General features: G+C 33.2%; 1 protein-coding gene across 1 annotated transcript in view; it reads left to right on the top strand.

The window, feature by feature from the left end:
* The first annotated feature begins 3,793 nt into the window (after window positions 1-3,793).
* Gdap2 (ganglioside induced differentiation associated protein 2) overlaps window positions 3,794-24,076 on the top strand; it is a 360,077-nt gene continuing 339,794 nt past the window's right edge. The window contains exon 1 of the mRNA XM_085952868.1: window positions 3,794-3,919. The gene's annotated coding sequence lies outside the window, so the exon portion shown is untranslated. The remainder of the gene's footprint in view (window positions 3,920-24,076) is intronic.

Genomic DNA, 24,076 nt, shown 5'->3' with positions numbered 1-24,076 from the left:
ATTCGTTAAAAGGCAGCCGTCGTGTGTCGTGGATAAGAGGTTTTTTTTATATATATATTTTATCGGTTGTTTTTAAATGCAATGAATTTAACGAATTGAAATTTAATTAAATATTGCCAAATAATCATTATTTTTATGTAAATAAAATAGTGATATCTATTCGTGTACAACATAAAATAAAACAATACAATAATATTTGATAACACGTAACATAATACCTACGAAGCTAGTCGATAAATAATAGGTTTTATAATATTGCTGTCTAAAATACATAAAATTGTTTTGAACGATGCAACGTTTGCGTGGTTTTAATTCGGGATATTTTTTTATTGTCATTACTCATTAAGGCAATTTTTTTAAACTAAACATGCAAGGGAGCATTCTATGCCTGCTTAAGGGATTTCTGGTTACCTTCGTATGGAGGACAGAAGATGATCAAGCGAGATTTCAATGTGGGAGTCAGTGGGAGTTCACAATGTTTTTATTGCTTAAATAACGAATTTACATTAGATATTAAACACCATGCCTATAATTTGATAGTAAACTTAAACAATTCGTTGATATGTAATGGGCAGAGGGTTGGAATACATCAGGCATTGAAGCCCCCAAAGAATAAATTTATTGAAATATTATAATATTATAATCATATTATGGCGTTGGTAAAAAAATGGTTCAAAAAGGGAAGCACATTAGAAAATAACACTAACAAAATTAAAATAATAAATACAAATTCTCAGAACTGGTAATATGAGTCGTCACAATCGCCAAGGCATCAATCCATGCACTCTATAGTCTAAGCACAGCAGTCACCAGTTTTCCCTGGTGTATGGTTGAAACTTCTTCGAGGAAAATATACACGGTTCATGACTCCACAATGTGTTCCGTGGTCTAAATCTCACCAAACTCGTACAGTTCATACAATTCAATAAGGATTCATCGAGTGAAGACGCCTTTTCTGGAGAAGTTATAATATCACCTTGGAACGGGAGTTTCCTATTGTGGTTCCATTGTTAAAATAAATTTCAATTCTAGTTTAGTCGTTGGCATATAATATTACATACTTATAATAATGATGGGTGCTGCGTACACCCTCGACATTCGACTTGGACTGCCGAAAAATGTTCTCAGGAAGGTACCTACTCTAGGCGAAGCGCCACTTTATGATTGCGAAGGAGTCAGATGGTTGGTTTTTCGAATATTGCTCTCCAAAAATGGCGCGACTTATGAAAAGAAACACAACCGGCCTGTTATAGTCAAGTCTTCCAAATACAATAGTTTGAATAGTACATCGTCAAATCGGCACCTACCATTCATTATTGTATTAATACCAGTACCTACGTCATATTAGTGTTGTTATAATAACCAGTCGTTTGATCCCGTTTGATAAAGAGAGATAGTGGTGAGACACTAATAAATTACCATGAGACTGGTTCAGTTAAACATCAAAGAAGATAATTTTGACGTACATAATCATAATATACAGAAAACGATCGCGTATGTAGGTATATTAATCTGATCGACTTTGTATACTTGGTAAAGAATAAATAAATAAAAAACCTCTTTCGTACGAAATCGAATCAAGAGTTTAAAACAAATAAACAAATGAATGTTAGTTTGCGTAGACTTTAAATGTCAAACGAAATAACGTCATAATAATATTGATGTGCCTAATTAATTTTGACGTTATATTATTCTCTTTACAATTTTATCATCGCAGAATCTTTATTTCCGTTTATATTATTCGTATATTTAGAATTTTCCAAACTGGGGTGAGTAGGTTATTAATATTTCTAATTATATTTAGTGTATCACGTCATGTCTGACATAAATATACAATACAGCACATTGAAAGTATTGTCTTTTTATTTTTGTCAATGATCAATATTGGATTAGTAACTTAATACAAGAAGAATAAAATTTCAATTCTTATTTTCTGAATGCGTTTACATAATATTGTTCGATAGTAGCTTACCAATTATTATTGAAAAATGAATAATTGTTTAGATTCGATTTTATATCTAAGTATATTAAATTTAGGCATTGTTTGAGGAACCAAGACCAAACGCAGGGGTGGATTTAATCCTACTCGCAGAACCAATTGGGGCCCTTAAAGAAATATATGATAAATATAAAATATAAAAAGTTAATATAAAAAGATAAAATAAATTTTAAACAATATTTAAATAGGTCCTTACATAAAAATGACGCAAAATCCCACCCCGTATTTCCAGTAAAAAATGTATAATTTTTCAATCGACTCAGTCAATATCCTCTTATGCAGATATTTATTTTATAAATGCTCCCATTTTCATTCGCCTAAAATGAAGTAGCTCCAATATCGATTTTTAAATCGATAATTGATTTTCTTCTCTTCTCCAACCCCACAATTATTACTGTGTTACAGATGAAGGCCTCTGATAGAAGCCATTGCTAATTTTTTCCACAATATTTTTTTGATTCCTCTTTGAAAAGGTTCCGATGTATTCGGTATCTAAACGAAATCAGTAGTTTTACTGTACTATATAACATTTTTCTTTATAGCTGTTTCTAAGCCCAGGATGCAGACAAAGGTTTTGGGAATGTTGGTTCTCGGGTTGGTAATCGTCATAATTCTAGTATTACTAACAACATTGGACGACCCTGAAGATGATGATCCATTGGCTAGAATGCAAGCCTCAAACGCATCACATGATAAAGTTATCCATCTCTTTAACAGCTGGGTTAACAATCCTTAACAGTAGGGTCAACAACATTTATACAGTGCTCATTGTTGAGAACCTTTGATCTACGAAAGAATATAAAGAAATAATAACCTAACAACCCTATAACTTCACGCAGACACCATTCAGATCCAGATCGGTTGAAAATTAGCGAGTAGTACTGTGTGTACATTCATTTAAATATATTTACTATGAAGAATGAAGAAGAAAGACGATACCTAATTACCAAATTTGTTTTACAGTAATAGTATGTTGTCGAAATACATTCAATAATATTTAAATTAACAAAGAATAGTCAATCTGTACCATAATACCGAAAGCTGTTAAGTGAAGTATCGATGACGTCAAAAATATGTCGGTAATGTAGACATTATAATAATGTTATATTAGAAAAAAATAGTTCTAAAATATTTTCACAGGTGTCACACATTAATTTATTATTCTAGTTTTCCTCTATTCCGTGGCGGGAAACGAAAGAAAGGTATTTTATCTCAGAACATTGTGTAATATTCATAAAAATCTAATGTCATTTCAAGCATTGTCAAGCAAAAAACCTGTAAAAATTGTATATTGTTCATACCTAGTATTTTAAGTGTCATTTTTAAATAATGCAAATTTTTTCTTACAATTATAATCTTTGGAAAATTTTTAAATTTGAAATATTAAGAGTATGTGCACTAAAAAAATTAAATAATTATTATTGCAAATTATAATATGCGACATCTATGTCAGTAATCAAAATTTATTATTTTTTAAAAGAAAATATTTCCTTTTCCGCACTGTGTACGATCCCAAGGATTTTCACCTCACAGCTTAACTATTACAATACAGATGGCAGAATCAGGAAGGAAAATTTTAAAATAAAATAAAAATATAATAATATGTAAATACCAAATTTATTTCATATTTATGATATTTAAACAGCTAATTTAATTGGTATGGTACTGTAATTTTTTTTAAATTATATGCAAATGTTTTTCATATTATTTTATGAAAAATAGATGAATTCTGACGTAAGGTGTGGTTGTGGTTGTAGTTGGCAGACCTGCTCCTGCACCGTTGACCGTATCATTCAGTCGATGTAGTATGGAGGGGTTGTACGTAGTGTTTTCGTGTGGATGATAACGAATTGTCAAAAGAGTGATACAATATACTGATAAGTGAATTATTTTGGTGCTACCAGTTTGTTTATAACACGCGTGAGTAAATTTGCTTTGATATTTTCCAAAACTTACCTGACATCATTCAAACATAACACTCCCATTGTACAAAATATTCATGGGCCAATGTCAAACCTTGTATGTGTATGGACCTACCCATCTTTTTACCTGCCATGTTATGTTTTATACCACGTAATATACGATTACCTTTGTACTTTTGTAAACACTACCTGATGCTTTTCAATGATTATTGAACATTATATATATTATATCAATGAGATATTTTCCTTTTAATGTGTTCGCTAAATTTTTAAATAAGTTAAAATAACTTGTGTCTGTCTAATTTTTACGATGGGAATTTGTTGTCTTACATCGTCTGCTACCTGTCTGATTTTTTCATATAATATACGAAAGAGGTAATCAGCATTTCTGCAGGTTATTATTATTTTATTTTTGTTATATTCGATGTTATTCAATTAATAATATCTATTCAATCATTTGTTACTGTTATAACTTCAGTATAAACATAATAATCAATGTGCGTTTTGTCCCTTTTTTATATTAACACGAAAAACAGTGTTAGGTTATGTTAAGATACAATGAAAACGGCGAGAACAAAGTTGTAATAAAAATATACATTACTTATAGAAATATTAAAATGTAAGTTGATACATTGGAAAAAAAATGTTTTTTTCTCCTAATTATTGTATTTGTTAAGTAATTTTATTATCTTTTACGTCTATATAACGACAATATTGTCTACAAAACTAATAGGTACTTAGGTACTTCATTTAAAAATATAAAGTTAGCTGAATGCATGATGTGATTGTGAAAGTACTTACCTCAGTAACTTTGACCTTATTTTTTCATGATGAGCAATCAAGGTAGGTACCAGACCTACGTGTTAGTATACTATTATCTACATTCTTGATTCTACAGTCAGGTGCCTACCTCTACATAAAAGTCTACTTCTAAACTAAGCTAAAATCTGGGACTGACATAGTTTCACATTTTAGCAGTCAGTCTACACAAGTAATAGTAAATTAGTAACTCTATCTAAATAATATTAACATACCTAAGTACCTACTATTAAATAGGTACGTATCGTGGATAGTTTATAGTAGACGTGAAAAGTAGATTCATTGTTATTTCAGCCACCAGCAGTGACGTCCCGTGGGGGTAGGCAGGTAAAGCGTTGCTTAAGAGAAGTACATTATTACAGGCGGCAAACGAAGAAACGAATAAGAATATTACAACCTTTGAAAGCAGGGGTGGTTTTCCAGACTATGCGTTAGCTTTGTTAGAAAGAATACAAAATCCTGGCAACATATTCATTTTTATGGTAATGCCGAATGGCGGTTTATCGCATAGGCAACATTTTCACAAGAGGGCCTCCAAACCCGTCAGAGCCTCAGACCTTCACGTAGGTACTTAAAAACACCGATGTTTGAGAATATGTTTCGTGTCAATTTTTTTTAAAGATTTTTGGTACATTTATCTGTTTAAGTAGGTACATACAATAAATAATAAAATATGTAGGTAGGTACCCAACAAATTTGGGGATGGCACTATTATTATACCGACGGTCGGCACTTTAGAATATTATAGTATGAACACTATTACATATTTCATTAGTCAGCATAACTAGGAGCTCTACAGCAATCTTCAAAAATTATGTAGGTATGTATTTCCGCATTCGGTAAACTTGATAGGTTCCGATAGGCGGGCCCTGTAGCAGACCCAGACTCCGGTAGTTAGACGGTGTCAACGGAGATACTAGAACGGCCGGCGCAAACACCTGGAGGGACAGGCTCATGATAAAGGGAGATGGAAAAAGTACTTGAAGGAGGCTAGGACCCGCCCCTGAGTTGTTGGGCCACTTATGATGATGGAGTAGATATTTGCGTTGGGATATGGATGGAATATTGTGAACCTTATCCGTGTGCCCTCTTGTAGTTATGAGATTCATTCCATGTCTTTTCGGGAGCCACTTCGTTTTCTAACTCCTGATATCTATTTTTTTACAATACAAACCTATGTCTTCGTTTTCGTGCCCGTCACTGTTGAGGATCGTGGCTCTTTAAATATCCCGTTAATGTCTCTCCAGCAATCTCTGTATTCCGTCATCCACATAGGTAGCTTTTTACATTATAAGTATTGAAAGATATTCCGCAAGGACCCTCGACATTTCCGCTGTCAATAAGCGATGAGCCTTTCCAAATTAGTGTTTTTACCTTCTGGCTACGTGGATTATGAATTGCGCAACACGCTGGAAACAACGGTGATTTTCTTTGACGCATTTGAAGAAGTCGATCGTCAGAAAATTTAAAGGAGAGCCTCGATACGGCTCAAACGAATCATAAAATTATTATAGACGTCGTTCTCATAAATTGAGTATTCAATAGTATTGAAATCATAGCAAAATCTCTACAACCAACATCAAAAGGGCTTACAATATAACTACCCAAAGTGCTCAGCCGTAGTGATTTGGCGGGCGCGGCGCGGCGGCGTCTTGCAAAATTCAAATGTATAACCGTGTGTGAAATGTTGCGCCGCACCCGCCAAACCACTACGACCGAGCACAAACAGATACGTACTTATCTACTCGTAGACACTGTCGTACCTGCATATCAATAAAAACACTAATACAATATTATCACTGTCATCTTCATAATATGATTCTGGAAAAAAGATAGGTAGGTACATTGATATTTTTACTGGTACATTATTAGTTAGAATTTATGGTTTTTATTTTATTTTTTTTATCGTGGGGGCCTCAAAATCAGTTCGTGCCTCGAGCCTCTAAATCCCTAAACCCGTCACTACAATTTATTAATTGTACCCTCATGAATCGTCAGATGAATGTCAGCATGTGGCGCCCTCACTCAGCGGATAAATTATACTGGTGGATCTATGGTTGGAGACATTCTTCACTAGATCAGATATTATCTTTGACGTTAATTTATTTCAGAAAATAGGTATTCGTCCTTCTCCTTCCTTAGCATATTGCGCCTTTAACACCACATCACAAAGGCAAACAAATTCAATTAATGTATATTTTACTTACCATCTTTCAACACATACACATTTCTTAATTTTATTGGGTACCAAATTGACAACGGTAATTTTACTCTTCCAAGAATGTTATAGTTAGGGAACTCAGAAATAATGGGAACTGAAATACATAACGGGTAAGGCGAAGCAGGTAACCGACTCGAGTAAGGAAGAATTCGGGTTAAACTTACACACGTGTTAAGAATACGTTTTACGTCGAATACTAAAAACTGCTCTCGGTTTATGCATTTACGCTCATTTAATGTTGGTGTATTACACACACTATTGCACGTGCATAATGCGTGCTTCATTTTTGTAGGACACTCACACATTCAAAACCCTGCATCAAGATGCGGTGTATTGAATATAGCCTATCGGTATTCTATTTATTATCTGTTCTGTGGTTATAGTTAACTGTGTAATGATATCCTCACATACATAAAAAGCTTTCTCTCTGGCTAATATCAGTCGTCAGTGTACCTACAAGTTTCTGCCAATTACTGCAAGAATGCACGTTATTATTTAACATAGAAATACCTACTCTCGTGTTGAGTTATCGACTTCTCATGTTAATGGAACTACTGCGAGCATTCTCAATTAGTTCACTTTGTGATACTGGTGGAGCTTTTAGAATGTTTGAATGCAATTAATAACTTGTTATGAACATAGTGATGTCAATGTTTGTTAAATAATTTAATTCAGTAGCAAAGTCAAAGGGCAATTTAGATTATTCATAGATAACTAACTATCCTTATTCTTCTTCTTGACTCGTCTCGACTGCAACATATTATAATGGTCGATTTGACTTTGTTGTCATTCACAAAACACATGTAACTTAATGAAACTTAATGACAAAAAATCCGCGTGTCGCGTATAACAAATTTTACTCGAGATGGGGCGCGTGTAGAATAGCAAAATGTCGCATCGGTACATATGGAGATGCTGATTTTACATTCGTTCAGGGTAGCCGTGTGACTTCACGAGGAAGAGAGTTGCAACATTACCGGTGTCCCGACATCCCAGTACGAGACGATTTTCAATGTGTGACCGGGCATGGACAGGTAATATGGATACTGCTGGCTATGACAGCATCCCATTACACCATCGTAAACACATTGTATTTAGTGGCCTTATAAACCGCTGGAATCCTGTTAGCTTGGAGAAAAAAAGGCAGGTGTTGCTTATTAAGTTATGTATATAGAATATTACATTCTAAAATCTTCTGAATTATTCGTTGAATGAAAGAAATGGTTATTGTTATTATAATTATTAGCAAGTTCAAGTATATGTTATAAGTTATAACAAATAACTAAATATTTGGCGAGAGCCGGGCGTCGGTTAGAAATTAAGACAATTAATGATTCCTCAATTTAAAACATGGGTGGCCAACCCGCGGCCCACTGGGTGTCAACTTGTGGCCCGTGGAGCAGTGAGAAAATAAAAATAATATCAAATGCTCCCGCTAGATGTGCTAATTTCGCAAATTGAGATTCGATATTAGCTCAAGATTTTAAAAAGCACCGTGTGATTTTTGCTGCGTTTGCAACGCCATTCTCCGTAGACGTGAATTTATTACTGGGAAATTTACAAATGGAACATTGTCAAATATATTGCGATGAACAGTTAAAGGAGAAAATCCATCAGGTTGGTTTGGAAGAGTTTTACAAAACATATTTGAACAAGGAAAAATATCCTACATTTTACAAACATGCTCTTATGATGACTTCGCTATTTGGAAACACTTACACGTGTGAACAGCTTTTTAGTCGGATGAAGCATATCAAATCTCGAGTGAGAACAAGAATCACTGATGTGCATTTGGAAAACTGTTTGCGTGTAGGAACAACATCACTCGATATCGATATTGATGCACTTACTTAGTTCTGCCACACAAATTCAAACTTCTCACTAAAAAAATTATTTTTGTATTATTTTGTTTATTTTTTATTATTTAAAAAAAGTGTAATCTAATAAATATGTTTGATTCTCATTTTTGTTTTATTTTATTAATATATATGATATATATTTCTTTTTTGTTTTGTATAATAAAAAAATCGGATGTGCTGCCCCGGCAGGAAATTTCATTTTTAAAATCTGGCCCAGCTGCTGAAAAGGTTGGCCACCCATGATTTAAAAAAACAAAAACCGATAGTCAAAAATAACGCGATTTGATAAGCATTTCGTGTAGGACATACTAATTAAAATTATCGTAATTAAGTAGGAAGCCCATAGCTCAATTGGTTAAAGCATATTGGCGCGATACCAGTGGATATACGGGTTCAAATCCAGTCGGACGTCGTATTTTTTACCCTATACCTACCTATACCTATAGTATATTATTATCTTCTTCAAGAAGAATAAGAAGAAGAAAGAAGAAGAATTAGTATATATCTGAGGTTTTTTCGTATTATGTGCTTATAAAGTTGATACTATAATAATTAATATTTCTAAACTAACGTGTACGCATAAACAAAATAATAATATTACGAGTATAGTGTGCCAATGAACTCATGCAAACCTGCGAGTATCTACATATTTATTTGCTAAGCTTAAAAAGTATCCTATGTACACTTGAATTAAAGAGATACGTCATTTTCACATCATATTATTATTTTTGAGTGGGTTACTGACGTGGATATCTACGTACAAAGCAAGGAACTATAATATTATTTATTGAACATACTCAATGCTCAATATTTAGTGAAACCGGTTTGCATTAGCTCTTCATTTTTGCAATACAGCCTTTCGAGACAAATGAGTAGGTTGTGTATTTATTAATCATTGCATCATGAATGACGACATATTTACATACAATATAATAAAACTACATATAGGTACCTACATATCTACATACAAGATTAAGTATTGGTTTTTATGTACAGTTGTGCCTCGATTATCCGGATTTTCCTATGGTCACAGTCATTAGCTTCATATAATTGATATACAAAGGAGTGGAATATTTTTTTTTAAATAATGGTTTGAAAAATAGTTTATTAAGTAGGTAGGTACTTATATTATATTATATTCGCTTTAAAAATATTGGCTTACATGGGGTAACACAAATAATAATAAATATTGCGTGAAAAATAACATATAAATCTAGAAGTCTACTCATTTCTATTAGAGCATTGCAATAATTATAGGCTTAAATATCTTATTTTTTTAGAATTGATTTTTTTGTTGCTCCTTCCATCAGTGGCGAAGACTCCATACTAGGCGATTATTTAAAGCCTACCTTAAGAAAAATATTTTTTAATTGCATAGTGACATATTTATATATGTACTTAATCACTTTATTATTTTATGTTATATAAAAATAATTTATTTTGCCAACGAGAGATGTCGTATATTATGTACGAATGTATTACAGTATTACACAGTTTACAAAACAATCTGCAAAGGTATTAAAAAATATACCACAGCGCGCCGTAAATAAATATTAAACGCCGCGACGTCTCGACGTAAATAAATTTCCGATTATGTGTGAAATAATTCTGATTTTTTTTCGTATGGACTTTACGTCTCGTAACCTCAGCAAGTCTGCTGATTTGTACGAAATAAGGTAAGCTCCTATCGCAGAGCCTAAAACATTCGCGCATAATATTGTTGTCACGACTGCGCACTTTGTCCAAAATCATTAATAATTAGATAATTAAAAATAATTTCAAAATAAAAATAAATTTTATCTAATGATTTTTGATGGGTACCTACCTATACATGTTTTGAAAAATACGTAATTTAAACACATCGCTCATTTTTATGTCGTCAATGAGTTTTTGAAGTTTCATTAAATTAGTGTGTCGTTGTCATTTATTAGTGTGTACCTATTCATTCATTCATTAGTAGTAAATATCGTACTATTCTCGTAAGTATACCTGACAAGTGTGCTCTTTTTATCAGATCTCCACAGCCTACCTCTTTCCAAAAGTCACCCATCGCCACTGCCTTCCATTATTCCTTAAATAGTTTGACCAAATCCTAAAACTACTGTGACGTAAATTGAAAGAGTTACTTACATAAATAGTAAAAAAATAATCATAACAAGATAATATTAATAAATTCTATAAAAGAATAAAACAGCATAATTAACAATAATATACGTAAGCCGGCTCGCACATCAAAACTCGTCTTGTCTGCAACACGTTGAATACGTATATGTGACGTCATCGTTATTCACAAAACACACGTTGCCAAATGGAGCCCCGCAGATTGGTCGAATGCGACTTTTTAGTTTGAAAAAAACATCTATTGCTGCTATCAACAAATCACATGCGTCTCGGGCTGGATGTCGAAGACGCCAGAAAGCATACGCATACCTACGATTTGGTCATTACCCATTAGTATACCGGCGCGGTTTCCACATCCAACAGTGCTCGAAATAGAAAATCTTACGAACCGGAGCGCTGAATAATCATTCTAAAATATGAAAGTGGGTTAAATATTTTTCGGATATTATAAGGGCGATATGCCTAGTAATCAGGGTTTCATTTATGCATGAAGGAGCCCTCAGCTAATACACATTACCCCCCCCCCCCCTCAGCAATACAACATTAAAATATAGTTTTTTTAAAGGTACCTACTCATTTTATTATTTATTACATTTATTATATTTTACTTATTTTTCATCAATTTTCTTAGAATAGGGCTCTTATCTTAAAAATTCTAGAAGCTCGTATATTTTTGTATTCCTTCGCTGCAAGGTTCTTTTGTGATTTCACATTATTTTTCGGGTTCTGTAGACCTACTGATTTTGGGTCCCGGACCTGTAGCCCTTTTTGTAAATTCAGCCCTGCTTGTAAGAGTAAATAATTACAAATTTGGAGCACATCTGAAATCCGAACAGCCTATATTATATTATAGACCTTATAGGACTAATCGTTAATAAATAACATAACATATTCTCACGAATCAGTTCTTACAACTTTAAAAACTATATACCTACATGCAATATTATCTCAATAACATGAAACGGAACGCAATTTTTAAAGAATCCACGAGCCGGAACGGTATCTTTTAGAATTTCACGAACAGGAACGGCGCTCCGGCGCGTTCCGGTCTATTTCGAGCCCTGACATCCAAATAATATATATGTTTTGAGACGTTACGCGGCGACTGTCGCTAGGTATGTGTTTTATTTAATACCTCTATGGTAGATGTGTATGGAGCATCGAAAAGACCTTCCTAGAAGGGTTGATGGCTGTGTGGCAGACGGGCGGGTTTTGATGTGAGAGCCGGCGAACAGTTCTTTGACATTATGTCTGGAAGTTACATGTTGTCGTCGAGTCAGGGAACGATCAAGATTCAGGAACAATCCGTTTGATATTGCCGAATTTATTAACACTCAAAAATGTCATGTCTTAATTATATGTATGTTATTATTAATACTATGTTAAACTTAATTTTCCGTTAAATTGTACCTTACTGTACATTTGTGAACATTTAAATATAAAAGAATCTAAATTTAAATATACAAAAACACAATCCATGATATTTTGAAACAGTTATCTGCCACTGTGTAATAACCTAATAACAATATGTAGATGCATTTTTAAGAAATTACCTATTGTTTCATTCTTACAAACAGTTTTATCTATAAATGCATAACGTATGTACATAAAGTACTTATATCCTCTCTATATGTCACGTGCTAAACTCAATACCTACCGAATAAATAACTAAATAAGAAATTTCTTACAATACTCGTGTTACTGTAACATAAACCTACATACATGCCTGCAAATTAATCTGATTAGGTCAACCTCAATCAGTCACGTTCACCCCTTCGAAATTGTTCATATACCTAGGTAAGATTATATTCTGACCGAGTATAATATTATTTATTTTATTATATTTCTTCTGAGTGGAGATTACCTACACATTCTTTTTGTTGACTAGTTGAAACAGGTTCTGCTAAAATATTCATGTGACTGAACTATTAGTTAATCTTCAGAAGGAGTAGGTACCTAAGTTGAAATATTATACCTACATCATTACTTACTTATAATAGTATTTAGTTTTTGGATTGTAACTTAACCATGTACCTACAATGTACGTATTCTTCAATTACAGTTGATGACGATTACAGATTTATTATAACAGATACAGCGTACAGTTTACAATATTTAAGTAGATTAATATTGAACTTGAGTGAAGCAAGTGGCGAGAATTATTAATCATCTCCGCTTTCCCTTCTACCTGAAGCCGTCGCATCCAGAATTGCCGTGTGCCTTTCTCAGAATGGCTCACCGGCAGAACATTTTGAATCAGCATGTAGTTTGTTACATTTTTACATCTACGTGAAGTACCTACGACTAAAGTATAATTATTACATATTAATTACTAACTCCTAGTTATAAGACCACCAGAAGTCGGTTCCAGATTAATCCCCTAATGGGAGTTATTTTAGCGGATGTTAAAATATGTAGCCTAAACATAATGTGAAAGTGAAGCAAAAAAGGAATGTTCATACAAACTTTGGAGAGATGAAAAGCCAGTTGCGCAAACTGGACCATGCTTCGGCGATTTTTTCTATACTTCTAGAATGATAACACCACACTCAAAGCGTAATCTGAAGGAGCAGCACCCACACACAATCCTGTCTGCCAAAGTATGCACAGCTAACAACAAGCGGCCTCTCAATGATACACGTACATTGGCATGGGAACTCGCGTCTTTGTTGCCCGATCCCATAAATAGAACACCCACCAGGAATCCGTATCATGCGCGCTGCTCTTACTCGCTTAGTCACGTGTATACAATGAAATTCACGTAAAATAGATATAATAATATCAATATATATGTGGGAGATACATATTCTAATCGAGGCGCCATTCACATGTTATCAATATTGCTACTCTATATTGCTTTGCTTATGAGATAAAAATAGTAAGACAAACAGTATTATTGAGTACATCGATAAGAATGTTGACAGGTGGCGGTTTTTTTCTGTATTTAAATAGTGAACATACTACCTACTGGTGGCGGAGGGCGGAGGTAGGCTGTTAAGATCCGCCATAAATAGTGCACACTAAACTTTATCACACATACGTATTTGTTTTCATTGAAATAAGACTACAATAATTTGCAGACGGTGTTGATTAGTTTTTTGGAAATTCAAATAAACCCTGCGAAACCAAGACATGTAGGGTCAATACCCTACCATCCAACATGACTTGGCAGGAAACCATTAATTTACAGCTACAATGTATCTTGCAACATAATATTGTTAAAATTGCAAAACAAGCGATTTATGCGAGTCAATCAAATTTCAACAGAAAGCTAATTTAGCAAAATAATTTAATAATTCAATTAATCAATAATATCGCAAATTAATAAATAATGCTATTTAAGTTTGCTATGATATGCACAAAAGTTGTTTGTATGAAAATCAATCTTACTCAATTATTGACACTGCATAATTGTTCAAATTGAAATCAATTGTATATAATTTACGAAAGAATCATGCATTGCACAATAAACTTCATAAGCATGATATTCAAAATATTCAATTAGTTGGTAGCAGCTTTTTATATTGTATCGAACCACTATAAAACATTCAGTAGAAGAAATCAACAGAGTCAGTCAGTTATCAAAGATTTAACCGTAAGGTTATCGTTGCTCCGCCCGGTCGAACTTCGCAATCCATCAAAACGCATACTCAAGATTTCACCACTTCTAAATTATAATCTGTAAACTTATCTGTAATAATTAAATTGATATTTATTTGGAAGGAGATAATAAAACCAGGGTTCATTTCATTCACGCACCAAATTCTGAGTTATTCATTTGGGAGTCAAACCAACCTACCCTGCATGTTCCTTATTCCATCTCACTTCCTCAGTGAAAAAACTCGTAGGTATATCTATAAAATATTTTAGATATCTATAAAATCTATATATATATATATCTATAAAATTTTTTAGATAGAATAATATTTTTTGAAATGAACGAACAATATGTGTAATATGTACTTATGTATGTATTCTTAATCCAATGAAAACAAATGCACAGTTTTGTCCTATCGCCCAAAACCAAAACGGTTTATGTTTTGGCTAGGCAGGGATTAATTGATTTTTTAAAACTAACGAACACCGTCTGTAAATTGTAGTCTTAGTTCAATACGTATGACTAACAAAGTTTAATGTACACTATTTATGTGCGGATCTTAACAGCCTACTTCCACTCTTCGCTACTGTTACCTACCTACCTAATTTCAATAATATTACGGCGATTTTAACGTGAGTAGTAAACATATGTTTTCTTTGAATTGTACGCGAATGGTGGAATGCATGGGTTCGTAATCGTGATAATATCTACACTAACTCATATATTTTTGATTCAGTTTACCTATCTGACCCAGTTTGGAATCGCTTTACCGCGGAACCAATCGGATTTTCTCACTAAGCCGTCGTCCCACGAGAGTTTTTAACTCTGCTCCACAGTCAAAATGTAATATTGTAGATACCATCATATTATAATATTTGCAAAATTAAACCATGCTTTAAATGTAATAAGAATTTCCGCCGTATTACCTGTAAATTATTTTATTATTTAAGGTTACATAATTACTTACTTAGCGTGTCCGAAATCATAGTAAGTACCTACTAAATTCTTCCCAAAACACTGCAGCGGAGATCACCTTGTCAGTCACTGTGTAACATAAAGAAATTAAGCAGGCACTAGAAAATGCAGTACTTAAACCAATTTCAAACCGTGGAATCCCGCTGTCACGTGGATTTGACTAACTGTGAAATATTTAGCTATATATATATGTAATATATCGTCACCTCAATACTACAACAAGATAACTCTGATTGGCCATTGTTGGAAAAATAAAATTTTAACTTTACTTGACTTTAATGATTATTTAAAATAAAAATGAAAAATTGTGTATGTCTAATCGGGAACAATTAAATAATGTTAAATTGTATGAAAAAATATTGTAGATATATTATTTTGTAGATACATATTGTAGATACCTAGTTTTATCATTTTGTAGAGAAGTAAAATATTCAATAGCTTACTCAAAAACAGTGAAAATCAAGACTGAATACGTGTATTAATTAAGGCTCTAAGTACCAAAAAGTAGTATTGCCTGTAGTTACAAAATACTGAGTCATTGCAGTAAAATTTCATGAAGCAGACATTTTGAAAAATGTGGTTTTACAGTGTGAAGCAATCACGGCAGTTTCTATAATTTTAGGTATGTATTAAGAACTTGCAAGTGTCAACACACCATCGACAGCCGTTTTATATTGAATGAGGTTGACCACTGCAGTGCTATTTACACCATTATAAATAAAACAGGCCAACGGACTTACAACGTTGACAGGTTTAAATATTTTGCTGTATTTTTTTGACTTGCTTGAGGCACTTAGACCATAGTTGAAGTTATTGGCGTTAGTATGTAGAACTCTTTTCTATAAAAAAATGTCAGTTTTTTTGTTTTTGGTACTTAGCACCTTAATTAATACACGTATTCGTTATCTAACTGTAGTATTGAAGTAACGATATTATAGCAACGGCGAAGGGTGGAGGTAGATAGCTAGAAAGGGGCTAGGTAAGATCTGACATAAATAGTGCAGACTTAACTCTGTCAGTCATACTTGTTTGTTTTCATTGAACTAAGAATACAAATTACGTAACATTGTGCTTGTTAGTATTTAAAAAGCAATTAAACCCTGCCTAAAACAAAACAATAACTTAGGTGTGCTATAGGCGATCTGACAAAAATAGTGCACACTTTTTCATTCATACTTATTTGTTTTAATCGAATTAAGAAGCCCTGCCTAAACCAAATTATATTAAATAAAAAATATTCTTCCATTTATAAAATATCTAAAATCGTGTATGATTTAATCTCATAATTTTAGATGTTTTATAGATAGACGAATATTTTTTTGTCTATTATCTATATGGCTTGGATTGAATTTCATAAACTAACCGACACTAACTGCAATTTGTAATAACACACCCCGGGAAGTTACATTTTTGAATCGGCTACTTATTAACATAGGCGGATGGTGACTGACCTTTTTCCGCTAAAAAGCGCATCTTATCGAAAACGCGCTAATTTCAAATAAAATCAAACTAGGCCTACTTTGGTCAATAAATTACAATACCAATTCACAGATACTATCGACATTAATATCACGATGATAACAGTAGGTAGGTATACATATATTTATACCAGTGTTTAGTGTTTACATAATATATAACGTGTTCCAAACATAAAAAGCCAGTTTTTGCAAGACGAACCGTTCCCATTTTGGCTCAATCCATGTATTAGTAAATTTCTCTTTCCATTTTTAATGCGACTCTCATGTGAGATATTCGACTTATATCCTATTAAGAAAATTCTTACTAGACTTGAAGCCTGAGATTTGAGGTTCAAGAACTTGGTCACCCTAAATTACAGCCTACTTATTATATTCAGACCGATTCTCACCCAGCGCTTCCAGACAAACACTATCAAATCATTATCTTCTCTTTAATTCAGCATGGAGCGTACCATTGGTGACAATCCTTTACGTCTACAGGAGGTGTGCTACAATCGTGGATATATTGTGCTATCTTGTAATAATTACTCTATACAACTATTAGATACTGTGTTTAAACTAGACTAGTCTTGTAGATTTTACAAATCACAACCCGTTTCTAACTAAAATAAAAATTACTTATTCAATTACCACCAGTGAAGCTGCAGTTACAAATGTGTAAGTTTGGTAATATGTCTTCAGTAGGTTTTTATTAAGTATATTTTTATTTTTAAATCTTGCAACCAGAATAACTGTTCTACTTCGACGTACAAGTATATGAGTATCGACGTCGTATATATTATATTATTTCAATATTGAATCTCAATTAAACCATAATTTACCTTAAATTAGAACCAAGGGGAAAAATTATTTTCGTTCGCCCTCCAATTTAATTTAGCATATTGGATATTTTACTAAAGTAAACTGGAGCTTTTAGTATTTTTTGCTACTTGTGGGTATGGCCGAAGCCTACTGAAGTTTCTACCGCTTCGCCATAATATTGATAATTTCCTGTTCTTATTCAAGGTCGAAATAACTTTTAAAGTAGGTATTGTGGTTTTATCTTAAATACAAATCTGTTTAAATGGTGGCGTCCTTGATGCCATGAAACATTATTATAAGTATTTATATGGGATCGTCCATTTAATTGATGTTATGATAAGTCTTTTTCTAATATAACATTAAAAAATCTTGATTCGAATGGTATTCAAACACACGTTTTGCTTGCTTAGAATCCAAATGCCTTCCTTGCGACTTTGTTACAATACAAACAATCTGAGCATGCTTAAAATATATCCCTCAATATATCCGTAGGTACCGTCTCTGCTTTGCCTAATTAATTCATTGACAGTTTTAAAAGCTTTTATGCACCTTTGACATAATTAATCCACAATCAGGATCCATGTTAATTGATCATTATTTTTAATACACTTTATTCACTGTCGGTTCGTTTACTGCGTTATGGCATGGACACTCAAAGCTTGTTATAAGTAGTTTAAAGTTAATTTTAAATATGTTTTCAATTTCTAACAGATACTGTAGCACCTTATTTAAATAATGTCCGGAATAAGTTTCAGGCTGTCTTATAGCAATATATTATTAAATTTTGACTGCAACCTTAGTTATAAATAACAATATATAATATATAAGTATATGAAATAATATTAGCTTTATTTTAATTTTGATAAAAAAAAAATATGTGTAGGGTATATAGCGGACGTGTCGTCCATCTTGTATCTAGTATTAATATATGCAGTATCGCCTGTTTTATCTGAAATTGAAATGAACATCGAAGTTCTTTGACAAACCGAGCTTGTTTTTGTAAACCGTCCAATCCTACCCTCAATACACAGAATACACTATCAGCCAAAAAACTTACAAAAATATCCGTTCAGGTCTTCACAGTACCTAAGTAACTGTTGTATCATTGACAATACAGTTCACATTACATTACACATACATTTCATGAATATTCTAGCTTAGGAGTATTGAACAAGACCATGATCTTGTCACCTATTGGATGTCTAATGCTGCGTTCCCCGTCTATTTCACCTCTCCCGTGCCACTGCTTTACCGAATTTACTGCAGGTCAAAATCGTTGTTGGCCATTCGTACAGTCTTTGGACCTTACGAGCATTGTGTCGCTTATGTCCCGATTCCATAATCTTGCATGCTCTAACCAACCAATTATTCTATTTACTCTATTACTCAATATACTTATTTATCCTGATAGTCCTGAACCTGCCACTCCTGGAGGGCATTTTTTGAATCAAACAATATCAAAAAATATCAAAACCTGCTTGAAAACGTTAAATAACTTCAAAAGTAAGCATATAGCTTCGAACGGTGTCCGATTATGCTACGGAAATATTTGGAGGATATTTATGGTCGCGTAAGAGTTTGCATTATATTTTAGTCTATGGATTCCATAACAGCTCAAGTTAACATGTAAACCCTAAAATATGCTAATGAAACAATCATATTTTATAAGTAACCGTTGTATGGCATCAACGAAAGCGCTCTGGTTCATAAACTTTTCCATTTCGAGTTCTGAAACAGTATCAAGAAAGACTAGTATTTTGCCGAATGCTAGAGGCTGGAGAATGTGTTTAGAAGACTGCTCGGCTTAAGGAAAGCACTGGAGGAGACCATCATATTAGAAGAGAAGAAGTTATCAAACGCCTGCAATATTAATATTATACTAGAATCATAAGTCTTGGTATAGTTCCATCGATTTGAGTGTCGAAGTGCCGATGAAGTAACTCGATTTGGCATTGTGAGAATCGAATTAGCGACACTCGATCCGCGTACTCTCTTGGTTCTTCGATAACTTTGGAACATACTTCCTGGCAGGGTTACCAGATACTATTATCAATCTAAACACAATACTTATTAAGTTAAATCCCATTTCGATTGTCGAATCTAGTGTATCAATGAAAATATTTCATTCGTTTTTTCCGGTTGCGACATGTGTTTATTTGTAAGTATTTTGTTACTGAATGAATATCAAGATTTTAGACTTTATCCTAGAATTACAGCAGTTTTACTATATAGATATAATTTAAAAAAAAAATGCTACAAATGTTGGGCTTCGTCTTACATACTTCACGGGTCTCTTCGGATGTTACTGTATTGAAAATCCTTTATAATTCATTACATTCGTACCTCAATTTTATTATTAAGTAAACTTAACTATGAAACGTTATACCATCATGTTGCTTCTCAGTACAGCTAAAAAGTTTAAACACAACATAGTGACCCATATATTCTACTTTATTAACTTAAAATAATTATTACTAACATATATTTAGCACAAAAACAATAAATTTCAGCAACACGTAGGTACTCGCAGTTTTTAAATGACTAGTCATTCAAATCAAATCATTATACGTCGGTGACGTGTAGAAAAAATATTTTATTCAACCGTAGGAATTCAATCTTACTCTAGCTAACGCATATTACGGAGGTACCTATAAGCGTGCGGAATGCTTTACTTATGGTTCGTTTTTGTTCAGGCCTTGGTTTTTATACTATTTCTTAGTTTTTAATTGTCATGCTGTGAACGTCTTGAATTTGTAATTCGTAAAGTTCACTATATATCGCTTCATTTTATATTGTACTTCTCTTTTTCTTGGTCATACCCTTATGGCTGAGGATCGTGACCACTTTTTAATTTTGCCATCCTTTGAGCGACCAAGACTTTCCATTATTCTCGATTATCCGATTCTCTCAGGGGAGAATGAATGGTGCCCCCAGTTAGCTCATTCACTTGGTCGTTCCAGCGCTCAGACGCTCTTCCTCTGCATCATCTTCACTGGTGGCCACCCAAAACCACCAGTCTCTCCAGGTTATCGGGTCCGCGGACCATATGCCCAAAAAACTGCAGAGTGCGTCTCAGACATATTGTCGAGAGCCTTTTCTTTATCTGCATATCGTACTATGTTCGTTATATTAAACAGTTTTCTTCAAAACGTTTTCATTCATCAGTTTTTAAACGGAATTATCTTTCTTTAATTTTGAGTAATGTAATGGTCGCCGATGAGATGGTTTTTGCCGGATGCGTTTGGGTGTCGGTTGCGCGCCATGCTGTCACTGTTTTTTTTACGACAAACATATCATCACCCTTTTTACACATATTTCGTTCTTGACCACCATTCACCACTTATTGATGAAGATCTTTTGTTGTTTGGTGTGTAGATCCATCATCTATTAATTGTGCGCAGAAGGTTGCGTTGTGTGTGTGATATAATATGTTCGGGGCACAATAGAAATAAGACACAGTGATGTATTTTCTTCGGTTTATATTGTAGCACTACATATTAGATTATATGTATATGTTTGATGCACGGCATTAAAGAATAGTGACACATTGGTATTGATGTTATGTTACGTAATGCCGGGTCCACACTGGCAACAAGTTGTTGGCAACCTCGTTAGATTTTGCGATAATTATGATAATTGTCGTAAAATTTAATAACGTTGCCAGTGTGGACACGGCATAAGATTTACATTGTGATTTTATTGGATATTCACTGAGTTGCGCGTGAATATTTAACTGTACAGTTCTAGACCCAAATTGTAACTGAATTGTTGGCTCTCATTTCTGTTTAGTATTATTGTCCCATGTCTGTGCCATACAAATGACCACAGACAATAATACGTCGGTTGTAGAGTTGGGTAAACCTCTACACCTCTGTACCCATTATAAGATGTCAGTGATCTAATTGCCTCCTCATAACTTCTTAATACCAAACACTGAACACTACACAATTTTTCAGCAGTTTTAATCTTATATGTATCTACATTGATTCAATCCATCCCGCAAAGTCATGACTTTTTGTATTTTGTATTTTTTCTGTTTTAATAATAATATGTTGAGCTTTGAGTAAATATTCCGACCATACAAAAATAGTATAGAATATTTGCTCGTAAATAATGAGAGACATAATTATATATTTACTGCTTGTTTGATTTATTATAATTGTAGTGTAAATATGGTTATTTTATCTGAAAAATGAGTCAATAAAGACGGCACGTAACTGAGTCACGTAGCCTATAATTAATAGTGTACATAGGTCATACATACATAATTCAACATAAATAATGTAGTGATCATTTTATTAACAATCGGTTGATATGGGTATTATGTCAGAAATGAATTCGAATTCATTCTAATGTCGGATTTGTAATGTGTATCCAAATAACCGGTAAAAACAGAATATGACAAAATAGAACAGCCATTGGAAAAGTAAAACATTCATTTTTGTCGTATCTATTTATTAATTAAATACTTATAAAATTTAATTTTATAAAAGAAATATATATAAATATTTAATATATACTATAATAATGCATGTTGGCCATTCGGCGTAAAATCCTCAATTTATCTGCTTGATTATGATAATCATGCACAACTCCACAGAATTATTAAACTCATTATTTCGTTTTACCTATCACTCAAGCATTTTGAACATACGCACCGTGAGTGTAATACCAAGACATGTGCAAAAGACATATTTTGGAGATATTAGGCCATTAGGGTTTGAAATCTTCATTTTGTCAGGACAACTAGAGTTTTTAAAATAAAACGCCATGTTTGGTTTATATCTACATTATAATTGTCATGTTCTTTCAGTTACTTTTACATTATCAAGTTCATTACTTTTGCAGTTGTTTCGCATTTAATCTCGAAATTTAAAAATTGCACATGTCTTGGTTTTACACTAATTATTAATATTAGATTGATTAAGACGAAATATACATAGCTTGCCGGCGTTTGGTCCCATTTAATTGAGGCTTTCCAGCAATTAGAAATGCAGAAATTATATTTTTGATTTTTATGGCGTATTGGAAACCTGTTCCCAAGGACATTTTTTAAATTGTCTTTATTAGATCTGTTTGTATTATGTTAGTACTTATAAGTGGGTATCCATTATATTGCATGGAAACACGTGAATATTATCAGAAACGGGATTCAAACCACACGAGTATCTATCTCCATTCGATTGTCCAACACTCAATAATTGTATTATGTTTCCCGGTACACTTTCGAAATTGCCTTCGTTAGATCCGATTGTATTCCAATACATAACGCGTTAGTATGATTGCTCAGTGCTCAATTTCATTATTTCCTCATAACATTTTTGAAATTGTCTATTTGATCTGCTTGTATTTCGGTAGGTACTTACATCTACGCGAAATTAACACATATATACGATTGTAAAAGAAACTGTAATTCATATATTTAGTGTTTTTTCTTGTAACGTTTTTTGACTGCCAACCCTGATATTCTGGAGCAAATTTAATTGGAGGAAGAAGGCGCTATATCTTTCATAAAAGTTATATCCGCCCGGGGCGTTGGCAAACTTTTCCAATGAGGGGAAAGATCGGAGATATAAAGGCAGAAGTTGATGATCGGATTTCGGAAAGCGCACCTTTTATGGTTCGAATCTACGGCTGAGCAATCGTCGTTGCAATTGAATGCATTCAGTTTAATAAGTGGGTACTTGGTGCTACAACTGTGATATTTCGATGGATTATTATGGTCGAAACTCTAAATAATTGTTTGACCTAAACATATCAAGTTTAATTTTTAATTTGTAGGGCCGTGTGTTGTAGCTTAATCACTGGGAAATGCCAAAAGAAATGGCGTATTTCAAAAAATACTACCTTATTATTAGTCCAATAATTATTATAAGACAATCATTATTCGTAAGATGTTTTATCGCATTTGAATAGTGGAAGATATAGATTATAATACGTATCTTTAGAATTATCTTCAAATGTGTTAATCGTGCCCATTTTTGAATAATAAAATGCATAATTCTTGTCAAATTTGGGATCGCAGAGATTGTAAATATATTTTTTTATTTTTTTATAATTTTATATGATTATCTACAACGTTTAAGGAATGTCCAGGCTAATGCTCTGAAAATACCATAAAATATCCATTTTGACCTACGTGACGCATGTGGGCCGTTAAAGTAAATTCATGGTTTAACGAATGTACCTAATCAAACAATGTTTGACACCGGGTGGTGACCGTATCTCGTTCCTTCTGCCTATTCTATATTAATGTTTTATGTAACCGTGCTTAATATTATAT

The sequence above is a fragment of the Rhyacophila brunnea genome, unplaced genomic scaffold (genome assembly GCF_057557595.1).
Source record: "Rhyacophila brunnea isolate RB1 unplaced genomic scaffold, BYU_Rbru_1.0 scaffold_10, whole genome shotgun sequence".
Lineage (NCBI taxonomy): Eukaryota > Metazoa > Arthropoda > Insecta > Trichoptera > Rhyacophilidae > Rhyacophila > Rhyacophila brunnea.
Note: the sequence above shows the minus strand (reverse complement) of the source record. Positions and strands in the feature narration are given on the sequence as shown.